We start from the raw sequence: 20,484 nt of genomic DNA, 5'->3' as shown, positions 1-20,484 counted from the left end.
GAGAATGGGTTATAGTGGAGAAAGTGTAAAAGCAGGGAAACAAGTTAGGAGGCTATTTTAATAAAAAGATGAAGGCTTTGACCAGTATGGTAGTGGAATACATGGTGAAAAGCAGTCATCTTCTAGATATATTTAAGGCAGAGCTGACAGTATTTCCTGACAGCTGGGTGTATAGGGGATGACAGAAAGAAGAGAGGATGATGGTGCCACAGAGACTATCTGAGCAACTGGAGGAATGTAGTTGCCATTTACTGAGATGAGGAAGACTAAGGAAGAAGAAAGTTTGGTTGGAGTGGAGAGGATTAGCCATTTAATACTGCAAATGTTTTCAGTGATAGAGGGGATAATTTATTTCCCAGGTTAAAAATGTTTGTTCAAATCTATTTCAAATGTTTAGATTTCACTGAATTAAAAAAACTACCATAAAACAGGAGATCTAAATTTTTCTTCAATATGCTACAAGAAAAAGTTACTGAACAGACATATAGCTACTCCAAATGATAAAATGAGAATAAAGTTAAATTCTCCCAATCTGCAATTCTCCCTTCATTTCATCTCATTGCCAGATTTTCACAGATAAACGAAACAGAATTTGTTATACCTCATTAGTCAAACCATTCCCATTAGTGGCTTTCTCCCAGGATGTTGTGTCCCTCTTACCATCTGCCACAAGGATGTTCTAGGTGAAGACTGTGATGTCCAACGGGATGGATGGATGTGCCACCTCAGCTCCACAGATGGCACTTTGCTCCTGCTAATCATAACCCTGATGGGAAGTCACTCCAAAGAAACAGATGGCCCCAGCCCAAGATGTGTAATTCAAACCTTCTCTAAATAACTATCACCTAATGGTATGAGAAAAAGTGAGACTATCTTTAAAATAATATAAGAACCAAATAAAAAGAAGGTTTTGCGCTAATTCTTGTTCAGGTTCCCTAGAAAAATATTCTCATGTAATTAGAAAATATACAAGGTTGGAGGTGAAGGATAAAGAAATTAAAATATCAACTTACAAAAGCCAATGATGACTATGTTGTCAATCAGGCGGGAAAAACCTAAAAACAAAAATAAAAATTATATATTAGTTTTATATAGTAGTTGTGTGTGCATTTTTAATTGTAACGTCATTGAGATAATTCAGATTCACATGAAGTTTAAAGACAGATCTTTAGTATCCTTTACTCAGTTTCCCCAGTGGTAATATTTCACAAAACTGAAGTGCAATGTCACAATCAGTATATGTGTGTATATATATATCATATATATTATACAATATACTGATCTTTTTAAAATAAAATTTATTTATTTATTTAGTTAGTTATTTTTGGCTGCATTGGGTCTTTGCTGCTGCCTGCAGGCTTTCTCCAGTTGCAGCGAGCAGGGGCTACTCTTCATTGTGGTGCACAGGCTTCTCACTGCAGTGGCTTCTCTTGTTGAGGAGCACAGGCTCTAGGCACGCAGGCTTCAGAAGTTGCAGCATGTGGGCTTCAGTAGTTGTAGCACGTGGGCTCAGTAGTTGTGGCTCATGGGCCCTAGAACATAGGCTCAGTAGTCGTGGTACACGGACTTAGTTGCTCCACAGCATATAGGGTCTTCCCAGACCAGGGCTCGAACCCATGTCCCGTGCACTGGCAGGTGGATTCTTAACCACTGCACCACCAGGGAAGCCCTATATTGGTCTTTTGAGATTTTTCCCAGTTTCATTTTATTTGTGTGTTTATGTTTACTTCTATAGAATTTTATCACCTGCAGGCTCACAGATCCCCCAACAGCCAAGATACTGAATGCCACAAGGATTCCTCATGTCATCCTTTCATAAGTACACCCACCTCCTTCCCCACAACCTCCTTCTGTCCCTAACCCCTTGTATATCTATGTTTAACACTAAAATAATAACATCCGTTTATGAACAATAAGTATCTTACTCACTGTGTGTTAAGAGTCTACTGTGTGGTTGAATGTCAAATCATGAATAAGGAATTCTATTTTCTGCATTAAAGAGTAAGTTTCAGTTTAAGGAACAAATTCTCTGAAAAGATGTTTGTTCCTCGTTACCTTAACATAGACTACTCACTTCAAAAATCAAAAGGTAAAAGGTAAGCTAAAGTAGTGACTGAACTCATAGATTTCATAGTTTTAATATTTATTTTAAAATATTTTATTCTTTACAGCAGTTTTAGGTTCACAGTAAAAATGATGGGAAGGTGGTTTTCTCGTTGCTGTTTTTTTATTTTGGCTGCGTGGGGTCTTAGTTGCAGCATGCAGGATCTTTAGTTGCAGTACGCGGACTTCTTAGTTGCAGTACGCGGACTTCTTAGTTGCAGCATGCATGCAGGATCTAGTTCCCCGACCAGGGATCGAACCCAGGCCTCCTGCACTGGGAGACAAGAGTCTTATGCACTGGACCACCAGGGAAGTCCCAGGAAGGTGTTCTTAATTTCAAATTCCACTTGTTCATTGGAAACAAGGAAAGCATATATAGGAAAGCAACCGACTTTTGTATAATGAACTTGTATCCTACAATGCTGCTGTAATTCCTTATTGGTTTTGCTACTGAGGTAAGGCTAGCCTCATTGAATGAGTTAAAAAGTAATCCCTCTGCTTCTATCCTTTGAAAGTGATTATAGAGAACCGGCATAATTTCTTCCTTAAATGTTTGGCAGAATTCACCAGTAAAACCATCTGGGCCTGGTGCTTTCTATTTTGGAAGGTAATTATTTACCTGAATTCTTTAATTGAGAAATCCTCTTCAATTGCCTATTTCTTCTTCTGTGTTTTAGCAGATTGTCTTTTAAAGAGTTGATCCATTTCATCCAGGTTACCAAACTTGTGGGCACTTAGTTCATTGTATTCCTTTATTATCCTTTTAATGTCCAAGGGATCTGAAGTGATATCCCTTCATTTCTGATATGAGTAATTTGTATCCTCCCTCTTCTCTTCTTAGTTAGCCTCATTAGAGGCTTATCAATTTTATTGATCTCTTCAATAAAACCAATTTTTGTGTCCTTGCTTTTCTCTATTGATTTCCTATTCTCAATTTCATTGATTTCTGTTCTAATTCTTATTACTTCTTTTCTTCTCCATACCTTAGGATTTAGTTTGCTTTTCTTTATCTAGTTTCTTAAGATGAAAACAGATTGATTCTTCCTTCCTAGCATATGCATTCAATGCTATACATTTCCTTCTAAGCACTGCTTTCTCTGCATCCAACATATTTTGATAAGTTGTTTTCATTTTTATTTAGTTCAAAATATTTTTAAATTTCCCGAGATTTTTTTTGACCTATGTATTATGTGTAAGTTTGTTGTTTAATCTCCATGTATTTTGAGAATTTTCCAGTTGTCTATTATTGACTCTAATTCCATTGTGGTCTGAGAGCAGATATCATATGATTTCTACCCTTTTAACTTTGTTAAGATGTGTTTTATGTGGTCTACCTTGATGAATGTTCCAAGTGAGTTTGAGAAGAATGCCAGTATGCTTGGGTTCAGGTAAGAACCCTCTTCAACGTTGCAGACTGCTGACTTCTCATTGTACTCTCACGTGTCAGGAAAAACAGCTGGCTAGTTCTCTGGCCTCTTCTCATAAGGGCACTAATATCATTCATGAAGGCTCCACCCTCATGATCTAATTACCTCCTGAAGCCCCACCTTCAAATATCATCACATTTGGCATTAGTATTTCAACATGTAAATTTTGGGTGGACATAAACATTCAGTCCATTGTAATGACCTTATATAGAGATAAAGACAATTTAGTCATTTCTGAACCACCTCACTCTCTACAAAATCTCACACCAATAATAGCACGAGATGGGGGAAAAGCTGGGTAGACTACTGAAAACCTATACAATTTTGTAATCAGAGAGCTAACCAAATAATAACGGGTACCTTGACCTTAACTTGGACAGCCCCAGCAGGCAGCTCAGTGTAACTGAAGAGTGCCTCGGGTAATATCAAAAATGCTCAAAAACAATAGAATGGAAAGGCTACTGCAGGAGAAATGGCGACAAAGAGTTCAGAGATGGGGTCTCACAGCTGGGGAGAGTGACTTCACTCTAACCCTGTCAACTCAGACTCAGCTGGGTTCCAGAGCCTGCACAACTCCAGAATATTCCCTCACTCTATTATTAATTTCCCACTTTCTCTACTATCTTCCAAATGACCTCCCACTCCCCACAGTTGTACATACATCTCTCTGCTAACATCCTCTCCATTATCATCCTCTCCCTTTCTACTAGAGGTACTTCTCCCCAACACACAATCATGCTCTGGTATTTCCCAACCTTTAATAAACAAAACCTTCACTGACCTCGCATTGCCCTCCAGTTCCCACTATGTTTCACAGACTAACTTTCTCAGATTAACTTCACAGAAAAGAATTGAAAACAGATAATCCCCATTTCCTCACCTCCTCTTCACTTTCCAACCCATTCCCTCGGCTCTTATCTCCACCACTCTATCAAAGGATCCTTATCAAGGTCATCAAAGCAATTCCTATTATCTTCATTTAACAAATCAGGACACTGAAGCTCAAGAGAAATTATTAGGTTGAGATAGTAAAGATACATACCTTCCCTTGGAGATAAGCAAGAGCCTAGGGCTGGGGGCTTCCCTGGTGGCGCAGTGGTTGAGAGTCCGCCTGCGGAGGCAGGGGACGCGGGTTCGTGCCCCGGTCCGGGAGGATCCCACATGCCGCAGAGCGGCTGGGCCCGTGAGCCATGGCCGCTGAGCCTGTGTGACCGGAGCCTGTGCTCCGCAACGGGAGAAGCCACAACAGTGAGAGGCCCACGTACCGCAAAAAAAAAAGAAAAAAAAAAAAAAAAAAAAAAAGAGCCTAGGGCTGCCCCAAAGCACTCTTTTCAGGATATTAAACTAAGGACTTTACCTTCCACGGACCCCCATCTCTTTCCTTCCTTATGTCAACCTCCCTGTACTAAATCTCAGATTTACTTAAAATATCTCATTACGGGGCTTCCCTGGTGGCGCAGCGGCTGAGAATCTGCCTGCCAATGCAGGGGACACGGGTTCGAGCCCTGGTCTGGGAAGATCCCACATGCCGCAGAGCAACTAGGCCCCTGAGCCACAACTACTGAGCCTGCGCGTCTGGAGCTTGTGCTCCACAAGAGAGTCCGCGATAGTGAGAGGCCCGCGCACCGCAATGAAGAGTGGCCCCCCACTCACCGCAACTAGAGAAAGCCCACGCACAGAAACGAAGACCCAACACAGCCAAAAATAAATAAAAATAAAAATTAAAAAAAAAAAAAAATCTCATTACTTTTCATTATTTTAATTAAGAAAAAGCCTTTGCTTGACATATGAATATTTTCTGTGTAGGCCACTTGGTCTATATTATATTGATCACAACAACCTGAGAATAGGTGGGTTTATCCCCTTCATACAAATAAGAAAATTTTGGCTCAGAAAGAAAAAATACCTTCCTAATATTGGACAGTTATGAAGTAGCAGAGCTAACATTTGATCTGATCACCCAGATTCTGCTCCCCAGGCTGACTGCCCTTCATGATGGTTAGATCTCACAGTTTCTTAGTTGTTCCCGTTACACGGTAACAGGGTAAGGGCATCACTCAGAGAGATGTGACATAGTCCCAATACCTCCATAAGGTCAGAAAACCTAGGATTGATATAAATTTGCTACGAGCAAAAACATAAGAAACTGATTTATATATTATAATGAGGACTTTATAATAAAATAATAATTGTCAAGACATTCAACTCAACTTTGGTGATCAGGGCATTTTCCCTTTCTAGCTCTATCTAGGAAGCTAAATTAGTAAGCACGAGAATGGTATAGATTTACGTGCTCATTCATATCTTACTCTCATTTTCTAGGCAACACAGATATTACACTTGCTCAGCACTGTCCTTAAACATGGGCAAGAGTGGTTCACAGCAAACCCTTCCTTCCACAGTGAAAAGTCCAAGTGTCTAAGAGGACATACCCACCCAGGCCCAGACTCCCCTCCTAGACTATGCTCCAGGATCCTGGAACCACGGAATTCTTGTTCAAAGAGCTTCAAGCCTGCCACCAGGGACTGCACAGTCCTTTCACCTAAACCTGTTACTTTTTAGGACAGATCATTCCACTCTATGTGCCACACTAGGCTCAAGAGGTGTCCAAGGGGTGGCTGTTTGTAGGGGTGTGGACATAACCAAATGTGTGCCCTTCATAGTGCAGAATTGGGCCAAGAATGTGAAGAAAAGAGAAGATGGGCCAGCTCTCCCTACACTGCCATGTTCTAAAGGTGCAGAAATCTCAAGACTAAGAATTCCACATTCAAACCTGGTTTTCCAGGTCATTTGAGATCAATTTGTCAAGGAATGGTAGAGTATATTTTTATGGTTAGTTTACTGTCTTAAAACTTTTAACTGTTTAGAGTCACAGTACCAGTCCTTCTGTTTATATTCCTGCTTGGACTTCTCTACCTGCTTATAGTTAGGCAGGGCCATGTGACTAGCTCTGGGCTGCCAACAAACAGTTAATTACTGGCACAAGACCATTTAATATTATCTTTCCTTACCACGTAAATCGAGAAGACCAAGTATTTCAGAAAGCATACAGCTCAAGACGGTGATACATCACAGGCCTAAGTCTGACAGTGTGGATGGAGTAGAGCCTCCTACAAATCCACAATGGATGTTTAGTGTGAACAAGAAAATAAACTGTTCTGTGAAGCCACTGAGGTTTGGGGATGGCTCATTAGCACAGATAACTTTAGCCCATCCTGACTATATAGAAATTGGTACCAGAAGTAGGATGCTTCTCTAGCAAAAACCTAAAACACATGACCATGGTTTTGTGGTCAGGAAGCAGTGAGAAAAATTATCTTAAGAGCTGGAAAGATAGTGGCGTATTTTATACAGTGGTGTATTTGCTAAAGCATTTGCTTCTGGTGCCTTGGGAGGCAGACCGCCTACCTAATGAAACCGCAGCCCTAGAAGACGTAACAAAACAAAACACTGGAAGAGTGCACTGGTTATTGGCTGCATTTGGCAAGGTATTCAAGAAAGAGATGAGCTCAAAAAAGGACTATCCAGTTTTCAAGAAGTGGAGGAATAGAGGATCAGACATTTCAGATTTGCAGTATTAAAAGAACTAACTAGGGCTTCCCTGGTGGCACAGTGGTTGGGAGTCCGCCTGCCGATGCAGGGGACACGGGTTTGTGCCCCGGTCCGGGAGGATCCCACGTGCAGCGAAGCGGCTGGGCCCGTGAGCCATGGCCACTGAGCCTGTGCGTCTGGAGCCTGTGCTCCGCGGCGGGAGAGGCCGCAACAGTGACAGGCCCACATATGGCAAAAAAAAAAAAAAGAACTAAATACTTCTCAACTCCCATACTAACAGTTTAAAGACTTTGAAGGTCATAAGCCTAGGAAAATCTTTTTTTTTAATTAAATTGCCTCAGGGCAATGATAGATAATGTATCCACTAAGTCATTTATATGGATAAAAAGACTGAGGAAGAAGATGAGATTAAGGGTAAAGATTTCCGAAAGAAGCAAGCCAGTCCCAAAGTAACTTTCTTTGGGTCAAGAAAGAGAGCTACAGGAATGAGAAAGCAAATCAAGGCAGCAAATCTAAGAACCATATCTCAAAACAAAAGAAAAAAAATAGGGATGTATTTACTAGCACATAGAAATCATTGGAAACAGATAAGAAAAATTCTAGATTTTGGAGAGAATTATGCTGCCAAAGAACCAGCTTATCAACTGAAGTCTTAAAATGATACTTTGGTTCCCAACCTTCTATTTGGAGGAAGTGGGCAGAAAGAGTTGCTCAGTTCCCAAGTACAGCAAATTCTTTACTCTCCACTTCATATGTGGCTAAGGAAGAGAAAAGAAAAGAAAGAACCCTCCAAAGGGAAGATCCAGGCCTCTTAAAACAATGAACGAGAAGGTAGAATCAGGCCCTAATTAAGAAATATTTGTTCCCCTACGTGTCATGATACCTGTCATGAGGGATTTCAAAATTGCTATGGACCAGTGACTCCAGTGTGTCTTCCAGGTTTCCGTTTTCCAATCTACTTTGGATATGTGGCACAGGCAAACAATAAACTAATACTTTTCATTGTGTTAAACCATTGAGCTTTTAGAGTCATTTGTTCTATAGCATAACCTAGCCTCTCCTGAGTGATACACAAGGCTCCTTAGTGTAATCCAAACAAGGTAAGTTAGTTAAATGCTCTTAATGGACAGTGGTATCAAATGCTGCCAATCAGAGGACCAACTTTACCATATTCTACATCTCAATGTAGATGTTGGGTGACCCAACAGTCTTTTCTGTCATCAAATCTTTCTCACTTGGTCATGTTAAAAATGCCACCAAATCTCTTGTGGAAAAAAACGTACCCAGTAGATACATTCTTTCTTCAATTATGTAAATAGCATTTATAAGCTATAGCTATCAAATCCTGTTCTTCCTTTCTGATCTAAAAAGAGATTGTGCTCTTGCGCTTTAGATTTCTGCTCATATCAAATTCCTTCTATTATGTTGATTTTTTACTAGTTCTAGGATGCCTCACTATTGCCACTATATACTGTCTGTGTTTTTACCACAGTCACCTGCTTTTAACAGATTTATGATCTCCTTTTCATTTGGAAAACTTTTCTATATATTTCACTTCATTTCCTACTTAAAAACAGGGATCTGAAAGTGACAGTTCAGGAGGAACCATTATACATCTGTCCATGCACCAAAAAGGGAGGTCAGACGCTGTCTTTACTAGAATTAGCTCTACATTAGCTGTTCCTAAATCTTCCACAAAGATTTTATGTAGTCTCGGATCCTATTTGGCCAGTGAAGTCTGACGTTTCCGATTTAAAAACAACACATATGTAATTCAGGTAATTCCATATCTTCCCAGGCAAGATATGGAAAAGACTACATCACTTTCTCTACCTGTCAAAACAATTACAGGAATAGGGATACTGGCTTCTAAACAGCTAAGAGCTTCCAACATAAGATTCATGGAATAAACACGGACTTCAACATATACAACCTTTGATCAATCTTCTTCTTCAAAATCTTGCAACCTCATGGACCAACAAGTTTCTTCTTCCTCTTTCTTATTTTAACTGAAGCAAGCATAAGAGCGGACAGGGAATTTAGGTGATTATAAGATATTTTGAATTGCCAACCTAATAGAGGAAATCAAACGTTCCTTCTTTTACACACACACAAGATACCATCTACTCTAATTTTTAAAAATCTGAGTAACATGTTTATGCTTTAAAACTAGAATGCTTTCCATCATCTACTCCTCCGACATTGTGGGGAAAAAAACTGAGATTAACTGAAACAGGTAAGTCACTACAAAACAAAACAAAAATTCCTAAAGTGTACTGGCGAAATTTATAATCTACAACATCCAAAGACGGATCTGTATTATCTTAATAATCCCAGAAAGGTATCAGAAAAATCAACAATTTTCCTATATACTGTAGATTTTTAAAATGTCACAGTGAATGATGTTCTACATCACATCCTCTGAGAATATGAACATCTTTCCCCAGATGTTTAAAAACAATTCTCTAGATTGCAGTTTTAAACATCTCTTTGATGTGACATGGTATTATCCCTAAAACATATGACACTGACTTCATGCTTCACAGAAGTACAGACAGATTTAACACAACAGCTCTACTTCACACAAGCTCTCAAAATCTCCAGCAGGAGCTAAACTAAACTAATTGCATTATGAAAACTCTGCTTATTCTTTTTTTTTTGTGTGTGGTACGCGGGCCTCTCACTGTTGTGGCCTCTCCCGTTGTGGAGCACAGGCTCCGGACGCACAGGCCCAGCGGCCATGGCCCACGGGCCCAGCCGCTCCGCGGCATGTGGGATCTTCCCGGACTGGGGCACGAACCTGTGTCCCCTGCATCGGCAGGCGGACTCTCAACCAACTGCGCCACCAGGGAAGCCCGAAAACTCTGGTTATTCTTATGAAATATATGGCAGAGAGTGAAAGCAGCATGAACACTAAAGCAGCTTATATTCAGTCCCAATATTTTACTGCTGCATGCATTTCTAGAAAACCCATTGTTACGAACTGAATTGTGCCCCCCAATATTCATATGTTGAAGCCCCCAATGTGACTGTATTTGAAGATGGAGCCTTTAGAAAGATAATTAAGGTTAAATGAGGTTGAGGATGAAGCCTTAATCCAATAGCATTGGTGACCTTAGTAGAAGACAAAGAGACACCAAAGACCACTCTCTCTCCGTGCACACACCCAGTGCATAGAGGAAAGGCCGTGTGAAGACACAGCAAGAAGGCAGCCAGCTCCAAGTGAGGAAGAGAGCCTCATAAGAAACCAAATTTGCTAGCACCTTGATCTTGGACTTCCAGACTCCAGAACTCTGAGTACATTTATGTTGTTTAAGCCACCCAACCTGTGGTATTTTGTTATGGCAGCCCAAGCAAACTAATACATCTGCCCTTCTAGGATATTTCAGAGTATTTTCCCCCAGGAATGAAAAAAGGAAGGACGCTTAACACTGGGTGGGTCCAAGCCTTAATTATCAAACAGAGACCTTTTGTTTCAAGGTCTAGCAATACTAAATATTTCCTATGAAATGAAAAATCTGCATCTACTAACTGCATTAGTGGTAACCAACAGTAAAATTACCTGGAATCTAGGGGGCTTCCCTGGTGGCACAGTGGTTGAGAGTCTGCCTGCCAATGCAGGGGATACGGGTTCGAGCCCTGGTCTGGGAAGATCCCACATGTCGCGGAGCAACTGGGCCCATGAGCCACAACTACTGAGCCTGCACGTCTGGAGCCTGTGCCCCGCAACAAGAGAGGCCGCGATAGTGAGAGGCCCGCGCACCACAATGAAGAGTGGCTCCCGCTCGCTGCAACTAGAGAAAGCCCTCGCACAGAAACGAAGACCCAACACAGCCAAAAATAAATAAATAAATAAATAAACGTATTAAAAAAAATTACCTGGAATCTAGACCTCCAGTCTCTTTTCCAAAATATAAAGGATGAGAGATGTTTAGGAGCTAACCAAGACCAAAAGATGTTTCATTTGGTCTCCCTCCCACCATAGTCCACTCTATTGTAAGACCTGGGGAGCCACATCTTTCTTTAGATTTTCTTGATTTAGGATTTCATTACCTCCCAACTGCTATGATGGCAACATAAAGAAGATGCCACATAAAGAAGAAACACCGGTAATTTGAGAGGAACTTTAACTAAAGATCCGAACATTGGTCTCACTAAGAAGTAGGTAACCCCGTCACTACTTGGTACTCTTCCTGTTAAGTAGATCTGGGAAAGTCTTCTATCACAGGGCTATATGTATGATTATGAGGCTGCCATTAGAGGTAGCTGAGAATTAATCAAATATCAAGCACTTACAAAGTGCATACAAATAGAAGCTATGGCAACGACAGCCAATTCTCCCCGATATCCATTCTTCCCTTATTCCTTTGTAATATAATCTCTGAATTTTAAAAGGGCAGCTATACTGAAAAAAGTGAACCTTGACCCTTATCTCACATCATAACAAAAATCTGAGATAGATCATAGAATGGATCACAGACCTAAATGTGAATGGAAAATGAATACCTTCATGACTGTGGAACAGACAAAGATTTCTAAAGCAGGATACAAAACACAGTAACTATTTAAAAAATTGATAAACTGGATTTGGTTAAGAACCATTCCTGAAAAAAACATCACTAAAAGAGAAAACAGAAAAGTCAGACTGAGAAGCTATTTGCAATATACACATCCAACAAACGACATTTTCCAGAATACAAAGAATTCCTACAGATCAATAAGATGACAAACAACCCAATAAAAATGTGTGAAAGACTTAAACAAGTACTGCTCCAAAAAATATCTGTTTTTACCTCACCAAATTAGCCAAGATACACGTGAAAAGGTGCTCAACATTATTAATAATGAAGGAAATGCAAGTGAAAACCATGAGACAGCATCTCACATCCACCAGAGGGCTTAATATGAAAAATAATAATATCAAGTGCTGGCGAAAATGTGGAACTACAGTTGTAACTCTCACTGCTACCAGGAGTGTCCATTTATTCACTCACTGTTGGTAAACTGTTCGGCAGAATTCACTGAAACTAAATACACGGCTGTTCTGTGACTTAATTCTAGTCTTACATATGTTCCCAAGCGAAATACTACAAATGTCCACCAAAACATCTGTGTATGACTATTCATAGCAGCTTTATTTATAATAGCCAAAATCAGAACACACCCACACATCTATTAACAGAATGAATAAACAAATTGTGGTATATTGATAGAATGGAATGCTAATCAGAAAAAATATATATGAGAAAGAAAGAATAAACTATACATGCATCAGCATGGATAAATTTCAAAACAATTATGCTGAATGAAAGAAGTCAGACACGAAGAAGTATATACTACTTGGTTACCCTTAAAGTTCAAGAACAGACAAAACTAATCTAGAGTGATGGGAATCAAAAGAGTGTTACTTCTGGGGAGGTCCTGGCTAGGAGGTGCGTGAGAGAATTTGCTTTTTCTGGATGGATGTAATATTGTCTATCTTCATGCAGTAATTATACAGGTAGTATGTTTTTAGAAAAATCATCAAGCTGTTTATTTAAGATTGGCACACTTTATATGCTCTCCCCACACCCATGTATTTTACATCTCAATAGAAAAAGTACTTCACAAAAGACAAGCAGACTATTTTTACCTAGTAAAAGTTATTAAGCAAATGCAAAATATTCTTCTTCAAAATAAAACAAATTGTGCTTAAGTTTCTATTTCACTTACCCCCAAAATAAGCTAAAATTAGATTATCAAACCTTATTCATTAGTATCAATGGAAACTTGGAAGGAAAATCCAAAGAAAATAGGAGTACATCAGTTAGTCCACAGCAACTAACTTAGTCACTGAAACGATGACTCCAAGTAGCATATTGGTAATGTAAGTGAAGCAATTTCAATGATGTGTTTCACCAAAAATACATCTGTTTAATAATTTTATTTAACTATTTATTTTGAGTACCAAGGTGGGATGATATACAAGAAATCGCAAGAGCTTTTGAATCAGACAGACCAGTTTTGCCACTTACTAACTATACTGGTGTTGGGCAAGTTTCTTAATCTCTTTGATACTGAGTTTCTTCACAACTTAAAAGAGAGACAATAACACTTTGCAAAATTGTAGCACGATTACAGCAGGTATTTAAGAGTGGTAGCTATTTAGCAATAGCTCTTTGTATGCAAAGTACCATGGCAAGTACTGGAACCCCATCTCTAAGAACCTGACCAACTGGAAGTGACATTTAGATATAAAGATTGGTGATGAAGGAAATATTTTAACAAGGGCTATAGATTACAAATTACAGGGTTCCTATCTAGCTAGTAGGATTGTGGAGTGAGTATTCTCTGAACAGAGCCTAGAAGATTTTTGGGAAATTCACTTAAGACAGAGGAAATGGCATGAACAAGCATAGCCTGCCAAGAGCATTTCCTGGCAAGAAAAAGCATAGCCTCAAAAACGGTGCACTGACTTCAGGTTCTAATGAGTAGTTAAGACCACTTGTGCCACTGGACTAATTCTGAGGAGTAAGACTATAAGGCTAGTAAAGCCACTTGGGACTAGATAGAAAAATGACCACTGTCAGGTTAAGAAGTCAAGGACCTGTTTTCTCAAATCCTGGGATGTCACTGAAGGATTCTGTCCAGGGAAATGACCCCAGTGGTCATTACACATGATAGGAAGGGAAGGAAAATCTCAATATGTATGTAAATAGCATAGAATGATAAGGACCTAATCCAAGATGCTGAGAGGAGTGGAAAAAACAAAGATATTAGAATTCAATTTTATCAACTTCTTAAAAAGTAACAGAAATTGAGTTTCCCTGAATGATTCAAGTAGGCCTAACTTCAACTTTTAAAATGATCTTGACTGTCCCATAAGCTCCCCCAAGAGCAAAAACCATATCCCAAACTAGAAAAACACATTGCCTAGCACAGTGAAAGTGCTCAATACATACTGTTGGCAAATGAATCCTTTTAAATATTCCAAACATTGAAACCTCTACGATAATACAATGTTCAAGGTAAAACATGTAGGAAAGTTAAAAATCATTTTTCCTTCCTGCTGAGTGGCCATTTTTCACAATATATGCCAAGTTTTGAATTTGCTCAATTTAATATTTAAAAAGATTCATTTGCAAAAGCTATCTCTATCTCTAGCTTTACCAAAAGAGTCAGATAGAAATTGCTCTAGAAAGTTAGGAATGTTGCCACCTCAGTTGCTAAGCCCTTGTTTAATTTATATATATATATTTTTAGGAATCTATCATTCATTGTGTCCTTTGCTGTGGCAAAAGAACACCTGCTGTATGACTCATGAATATTACATGAAAAAAATTAAAGAGTAAATTAAATCCAGGTCATATATGTAAGTTTTATCCAAGAGTACAAGATGATTTCATAATAAGATAACTTGTATAATTATTAAAATAATTAAAATAACTTACCACATTAAGAAATAAAGAAAAAAATGAGTACTTCCTAGGCACTAAGCACAATTCTTACCCCTTTCTACATATTAGTTCTTTTAATCCTCTCAGCAACCTTCTATGGTAGACACTTGTTATCTACATTTTATAGATGAGAAATTTGAAATATAGGGAAGTTAAATAATTGTCCAATATTACACTGTAGCAAGGAAGGGGCAGAACTAGGAACCGAACTCAGGCAGGCTGGTTCCCAAGTCAGAATTCCAGTTAATAAACATAGAAAGAATAAAAGAAGTGGAAATCACCACTAGAATACCACAATAATAACTACTACAGGCAAGGTCACTTGAATGCTAAAATTAATGAGCAAAACTTTAAGGAGAAACAGGACATTTGCACAACCTCAAAATAAATCCCTCAGAATATTTATTAACTATTATGGTAGTTTTAATATATACTCACAAATCATTTGATATTTTTCCCTCTCCTTCCCTTGAATGTGAAAAACGAAAAACAGAACTGTTACAATGGATAAGTCTGGCAGACACTACCTAAACTGTGTAATCAAGGTTAACGTGTTGATATGGATATCATGTGCCCCCAGATATGATGCAATGACACAACATCTCTGTGGTATTCTTCCTTCAAAGTCCATAACCTCAGTCTAATTGTGAGAAAACATCAGACAAACTCAAATTGAGGGACACTGTATAAAATACATGGCCATTACTCTTCAAAAGTGGCAAGGTATTGAAAAACAAGAAAAGACTTAAAAACTGTCACGGATTAGAGTAGATTACGTGACAAGGAAATGTAATGTGGTATATGGATTATGTCCTGGAACAGAAAAAGAACATTGGTGGGAAAACTGGGGAAATCTGAATAAAGTCTATAGTTAATAGTATTGCGCCAATGTTAATTTCTTAATTTTGACAAATGCATCATGGTTATGTAAAATGTTAACATTAGAGGAAGCTAGGTGAAGCATATATAGGAACACTCTATATTACCTTTGCAACTCTTTTGTAAATCTAAAATTATTTCATAATTAAAAGTTTTAAATTTTGATACACACTTGTGAAAACAAATTTCAGTAAACCAGAAATAGAAAAATTTCTCCATCTGGTAAAGAGCATCTACAAAAAATGTACAGTAAACATCATCCTTAAAAGTGAAATATTCTCCCTTAAGATCAGGAAAAAGTAAGGATGTCCATTTTAACACTTCTGTTAAATACTGTTCCAGTGTTTCCAGCCAGTGCAATAAGGCAAGAAAAAAAATGAATAGAAATTAGAAAGACAAATTTAATCTTTTTTTTTTAACAGATGACATGATTGTAGCTTTAGAAAGATCTACAAACTACCAGAACTGAAAAGTGAATTTAGCACAGTCACTAAATACAAGCTCAATATACAAAAATCAATTACATTTCTATATACTAGCAAGATGGTTGGAAAATAAAATTGAAAAAAAGATACCATTTACAATAGTATCAAAAAACTCAAGTGGCTAGAAATAAATTTAATAGTGTGTAAGTCCTCCACAGTGAAAAACATAAAACAGTGCTAAGAATAACTGAAGAACTTATTCAATTAAGAGATTTACCATGTTCATAAATTGGACGATTCTATTAAGATGTCCATTCTCCTAAAGTTGTTCTACAGAGTCAATGCAATCCCAATCAAAAGTCTGGTAGACTTTTTCTTTAAATAGATGTTGACAAGCTCATTCTAAAATGTGCATGGAAATGCACAGCACTTAAATAGCTAAAACAATCCTTAAGAAGACCAAAACTGGAGGGTTTACAGTACTATATGTCAAGACTTAGTATAAACTACGGTAATTAAGAAAGTGCAGTACTGATGAAAGAATTGATAAATAGTTTAAGTGGAACAGATTAGAGTCCAGAACAGACCCAAATATATGATCATTCATTTTTAACAAAGGTCCCACTGCAATTCAATGGAAAAAGTAAAATCTTTTCAATAAATGTGTAGAGTAGCTAGATGACCACCTGGAAAATAAATACTGGCCCCTGCCTCACAAAATCAACTGTAGATAAATCAAAGACCCAATTGTGAGGACTAAAACTATAAGGCTTCTGATGGAAAACAATAAGCAAATGTCTTCAGGACCTTGATGGAGGACAACAATGAAGGTGGAAAAGAATTCTGTGGGCAGGGTACAAAAAAGCACTAACCTTCCACCCTCCACCCCCCACCCCAAAAAAAACACTGATAGACTGGACTTCATAAAAACAAATCTGTTCATCCAAAGTCATTATTAACAGACTAAGTAGGCAAATTCAGACAGGTAGAAAATACTTGCAAACATGTATCTGATAAAGGTTTCCTATTCAAAATACATAAGGAACTAAAAATCACTAACAAAAAGATAGCCTAATTTTAAAAAGTGGCCAAAAGATTTACACAGGCACTTCATAAGAGAAATCTGAATGGCCAAAAAAGATATAAAAGGATGTTCAACATTATTAATATTCATGGAAATGCAATCAACTTACCCAAAGACCATCAATTCAGCTCCTTGGTATATATCCAAGAGATATGAGTATATACATTCACCAATGGCAGTTTCAAGAACATATATAGCGATTTTATTTATAATGGCCAAAACCTGAAAACAACTCCCATGCTTATCAACAAGAAAAAAGGATAAATTGTGGTATATCCTTATAATGCAATACTATAGAAGATACATCACTAACCTTTTTCTGTAAAGGGTCATATAATATATAGATCAGGCTTTTTTTTTTTTTTTTTTTAGATCAGGCTTTATAGGCCATATGGTCTCTGTTATAACTACCCAACTCTGCTGAATGGACATGGCTATATACAATAAAATTTCATATATGAAAATATGTTATGGGCTGGAATTGGCCCACAGTTTGTCATCCCTTGCAACTTATACATGCAATGTGCATGAACAAAAGAAAAGAAATATAGAAAGAATAAACTATATGATTCCATTTATATGAAGTTCAAGAACCCGTGAAAATAATCTATGGTGATAGAAGTGAGGAGAATAGTTGACTAGGGGAGAGGAATGGCTCTATGGATAGAGACAGGAGGGAACTTTTGCAGGTATGAAAATGTTCTGTTTCTTTATCTGGGTGGTGATCACACAGGCATATACATATGTAAATTTCATCAAGCCATACATTTTATTCTTATGTCTTCATTGTTTTTAAATTATAGTTCAATTTGAAGAAGAAAACAAAAATTAGACAAAGACGAGAATACAGACCTGAAGAAATTATCTACAATTCAACAAGGTCAAAAATATGTATAATATATAAAAGCGAGATTGAAAGACATGGACGACAGAATGACAAAGTCTAACAGAAGTCTAATCAGAGTTCTTAAAGGAAAGAATGGGAAAAATGGAGGACAAGCAACACTGAAAGACATAAAAGATAAAACTTTCGAGAACTGATGAAAAACAAACCTTAGAGACAGGAACAAAATAAATCCAGGATAAATGAAATATCCACATCTAGACACGCTCTGTCATAAAACTGTAGAAAACAAAAGAAAGAGAAGATCTTAAAATCAGGCAAAAAAAAAAAAAAAAGACAAATTACCAACCAATAACAGTTATTTGAACTAATTCTAACATTGAAAGTAGAAGTCAATGGAATGTCACCTCCAAAGGGCTGAGAAAGATACTGCCAACCTGGAACTATATGTCTAACAAAATCATCATTCAAGAATGAATGCAAAATAAAGACATTTTCAGATAACATTTGCCATCAACAGTCCCTTAATAAACGAGCTTGTAAAATATATATTTGAGGAAGAAGAAAAGAAAGATCTGAGACGCAAGGAGGAATGACAAAGAATTCATGAAAAGAAAAAACAGTGATGTCAAATTTATAGGAAAAAAAATCAAAATGGAACTAAACTCTGGAAGACAACAACATTTAAGCTGGGAGATTAACTGGTGTCAAGGCAACTCATACTTCTTGAATTATTCAAAACAAGAATTTGAAAAAAAAACAAGAATTAATAAACTTTATACTAAGTTAGTATATTAAAATTTTAAAAGAAACCACTAAAAGAAATAAATTTGTAACCTTCATACTAGTCAAGAGGAAGGAAAATGGAATAAGAAAAAAACCAAAAGGTGGCAAAGAAGAGGAAAAAACCAGTAAGACAGGATAAAAACAACCCTAAAAGGTAATGCTAACTTTCATCCTAAATATATCAGTAATTACACTAAACTTAATTGGACTGAGAGACCCAGTTAAAGGACAAATTGTCAGAGTGGATTAGAAAAAACTATGAGGTTTTACCTATTTGAAAGAAATATTCTAAGCAAATGCTAACTAAGGGAAAGGTGTGACTAGGAGATTATAAAACAAAATGGATTTTAAGGTTAACAGGCATTTGGGTGAGGAGGCGTCACTATAGAATGACAAAAGGTCCAATGCACAGAGAAGAAAGAGCAATTCCAACCTTGTATGTACTTTCAACTTTTATAAAGCAAAGTTGACAGAACTATAAGAAGAAATTGAGAAAATTCATTATTTTACTGTGATAATTTTATTACACCAATCTCAGTAATTGACAGATCAAAGAAACCAAAAAATTGGTAAGGTTAAAAAAGATTTGAACCTCACAGTATTTATGCTTGATCTAAGACATATACCTACCTTGCCCCAAAAGTCTGTGAATATATATTCTTCTCAATCATTCAAGGAGCAGTTGAAAAGCTAACCATGAGGCTGTAAAGCAATTCTTAAATTTCAAAGAATCGGTAGCATAGAACCCTCATTTGCTGACTACACTGCAAGTTAAAAAATCAATAACAAAAGGATAACTCATAAAACTTTCCACATTTGGAACTAGAAAATACTTCTAAAAATCTCAGAGGATAAGAAAAAAAATTATAATGAAAAAATTTTTTAATTCTTAGAACTGAAAAATATACTACATATAAAACAAAAGAAAATAAAAATTGGTAGTATTTGCAGAAAGAGACAAATCAATGACCAGAGTACAGAATCCAGAAATGAGCCCAAGCATTTCTGGGAATATGTATATGACAGAGGTGGCACTGCAAATCTCTGGTACTGGGACAATTACCACATGGGAAAAAGCAAACACATTAATCTTGATCTCATTGCATAAATAAAATATGTTCACCTATATATACATGTCAGGCAAATTAAAGAACTAAATGTAAAAAATGCAAACTTTAAGAAAAAGTTTTCAAAATATATTTCCTTAATAGTAAGGAACATCTTAAGACACAAAAGCACAAAGAAAATATTGCCTGCAGTTTATATAACCAACAAAGGGTTTATACCTTGAACAATGTTTTCTGATAGAAATTTCTGCAATGATGCAAATATTGTTATATAATATAGCACAATATAAAATAATACAGCATAATAAAATATAAGAGCCACTAGTCACATGCAGCTACTGAGCACTTGAAATGTGGCCTAGAGTGACTGAGGAACTGAAATTGTTGAAGTAAATATAACAGCATGTTGGGTTAGCATTTTAAACTCCTTGACGAAGGTCAGTGAAGGTCTGTTATGTTTTATATACTTTTCGGTAATTAATTTTTTTATAAAGAATTTGATTTTAGCTTATATTCTATATGAAACAATTTCAATTTTGTAAAAAATACGTAAAAGTCGCTTTTCAGAAAGCAAGCGCAGTAAAATGTTCACAGTATTATCTGTGAGTGATTTTTATTTTCTTCTAAATATTAAAAAAAATTATTAAAGATTTAAAAAAAAATTTAATGAACACTGATGCATCCACAACAGAGTTTTGATATTATTTAAATTCCCTAGGTACCTCTTCCTGATCATGACTTTTCTTGTTTTTAAAGAAAAGCTGGACAGCTTCAGGTTTCTTCATTTTGTGACACCCATATTTTAATATACTTTGGGGGAAATTTAATACACAGACATTATATGTAGCATTTAACAGAGAGTTATAAAGCAAACACCCATG

At 37.0% G+C, this 20,484-nt stretch overlaps 1 protein-coding gene across 1 annotated transcript in view; it reads right to left on the bottom strand.

Moving 5' to 3' along the window:
- PLAGL1 (PLAG1 like zinc finger 1) overlaps positions 1–20,484 on the bottom strand; it is a 67,381-nt gene that overhangs the window by 44,938 nt on the left and 1,959 nt on the right. Inside the window, exons 2-3 of the mRNA XM_065888965.1 lie at positions 17,960–18,029; positions 1,014–1,055 (exon numbers count right to left, since the gene is read on the bottom strand). The gene's annotated coding sequence lies outside the window, so the exon portion shown is untranslated. The remainder of the gene's footprint in view (positions 1–1,013; positions 1,056–17,959; positions 18,030–20,484) is intronic.

This window comes from Phocoena phocoena, chromosome 12 (genome assembly GCF_963924675.1).
Source record: "Phocoena phocoena chromosome 12, mPhoPho1.1, whole genome shotgun sequence".
Classification (NCBI taxonomy): domain Eukaryota; kingdom Metazoa; phylum Chordata; class Mammalia; order Artiodactyla; family Phocoenidae; genus Phocoena; species Phocoena phocoena.
Note: the sequence above shows the minus strand (reverse complement) of the source record. Positions and strands in the feature narration are given on the sequence as shown.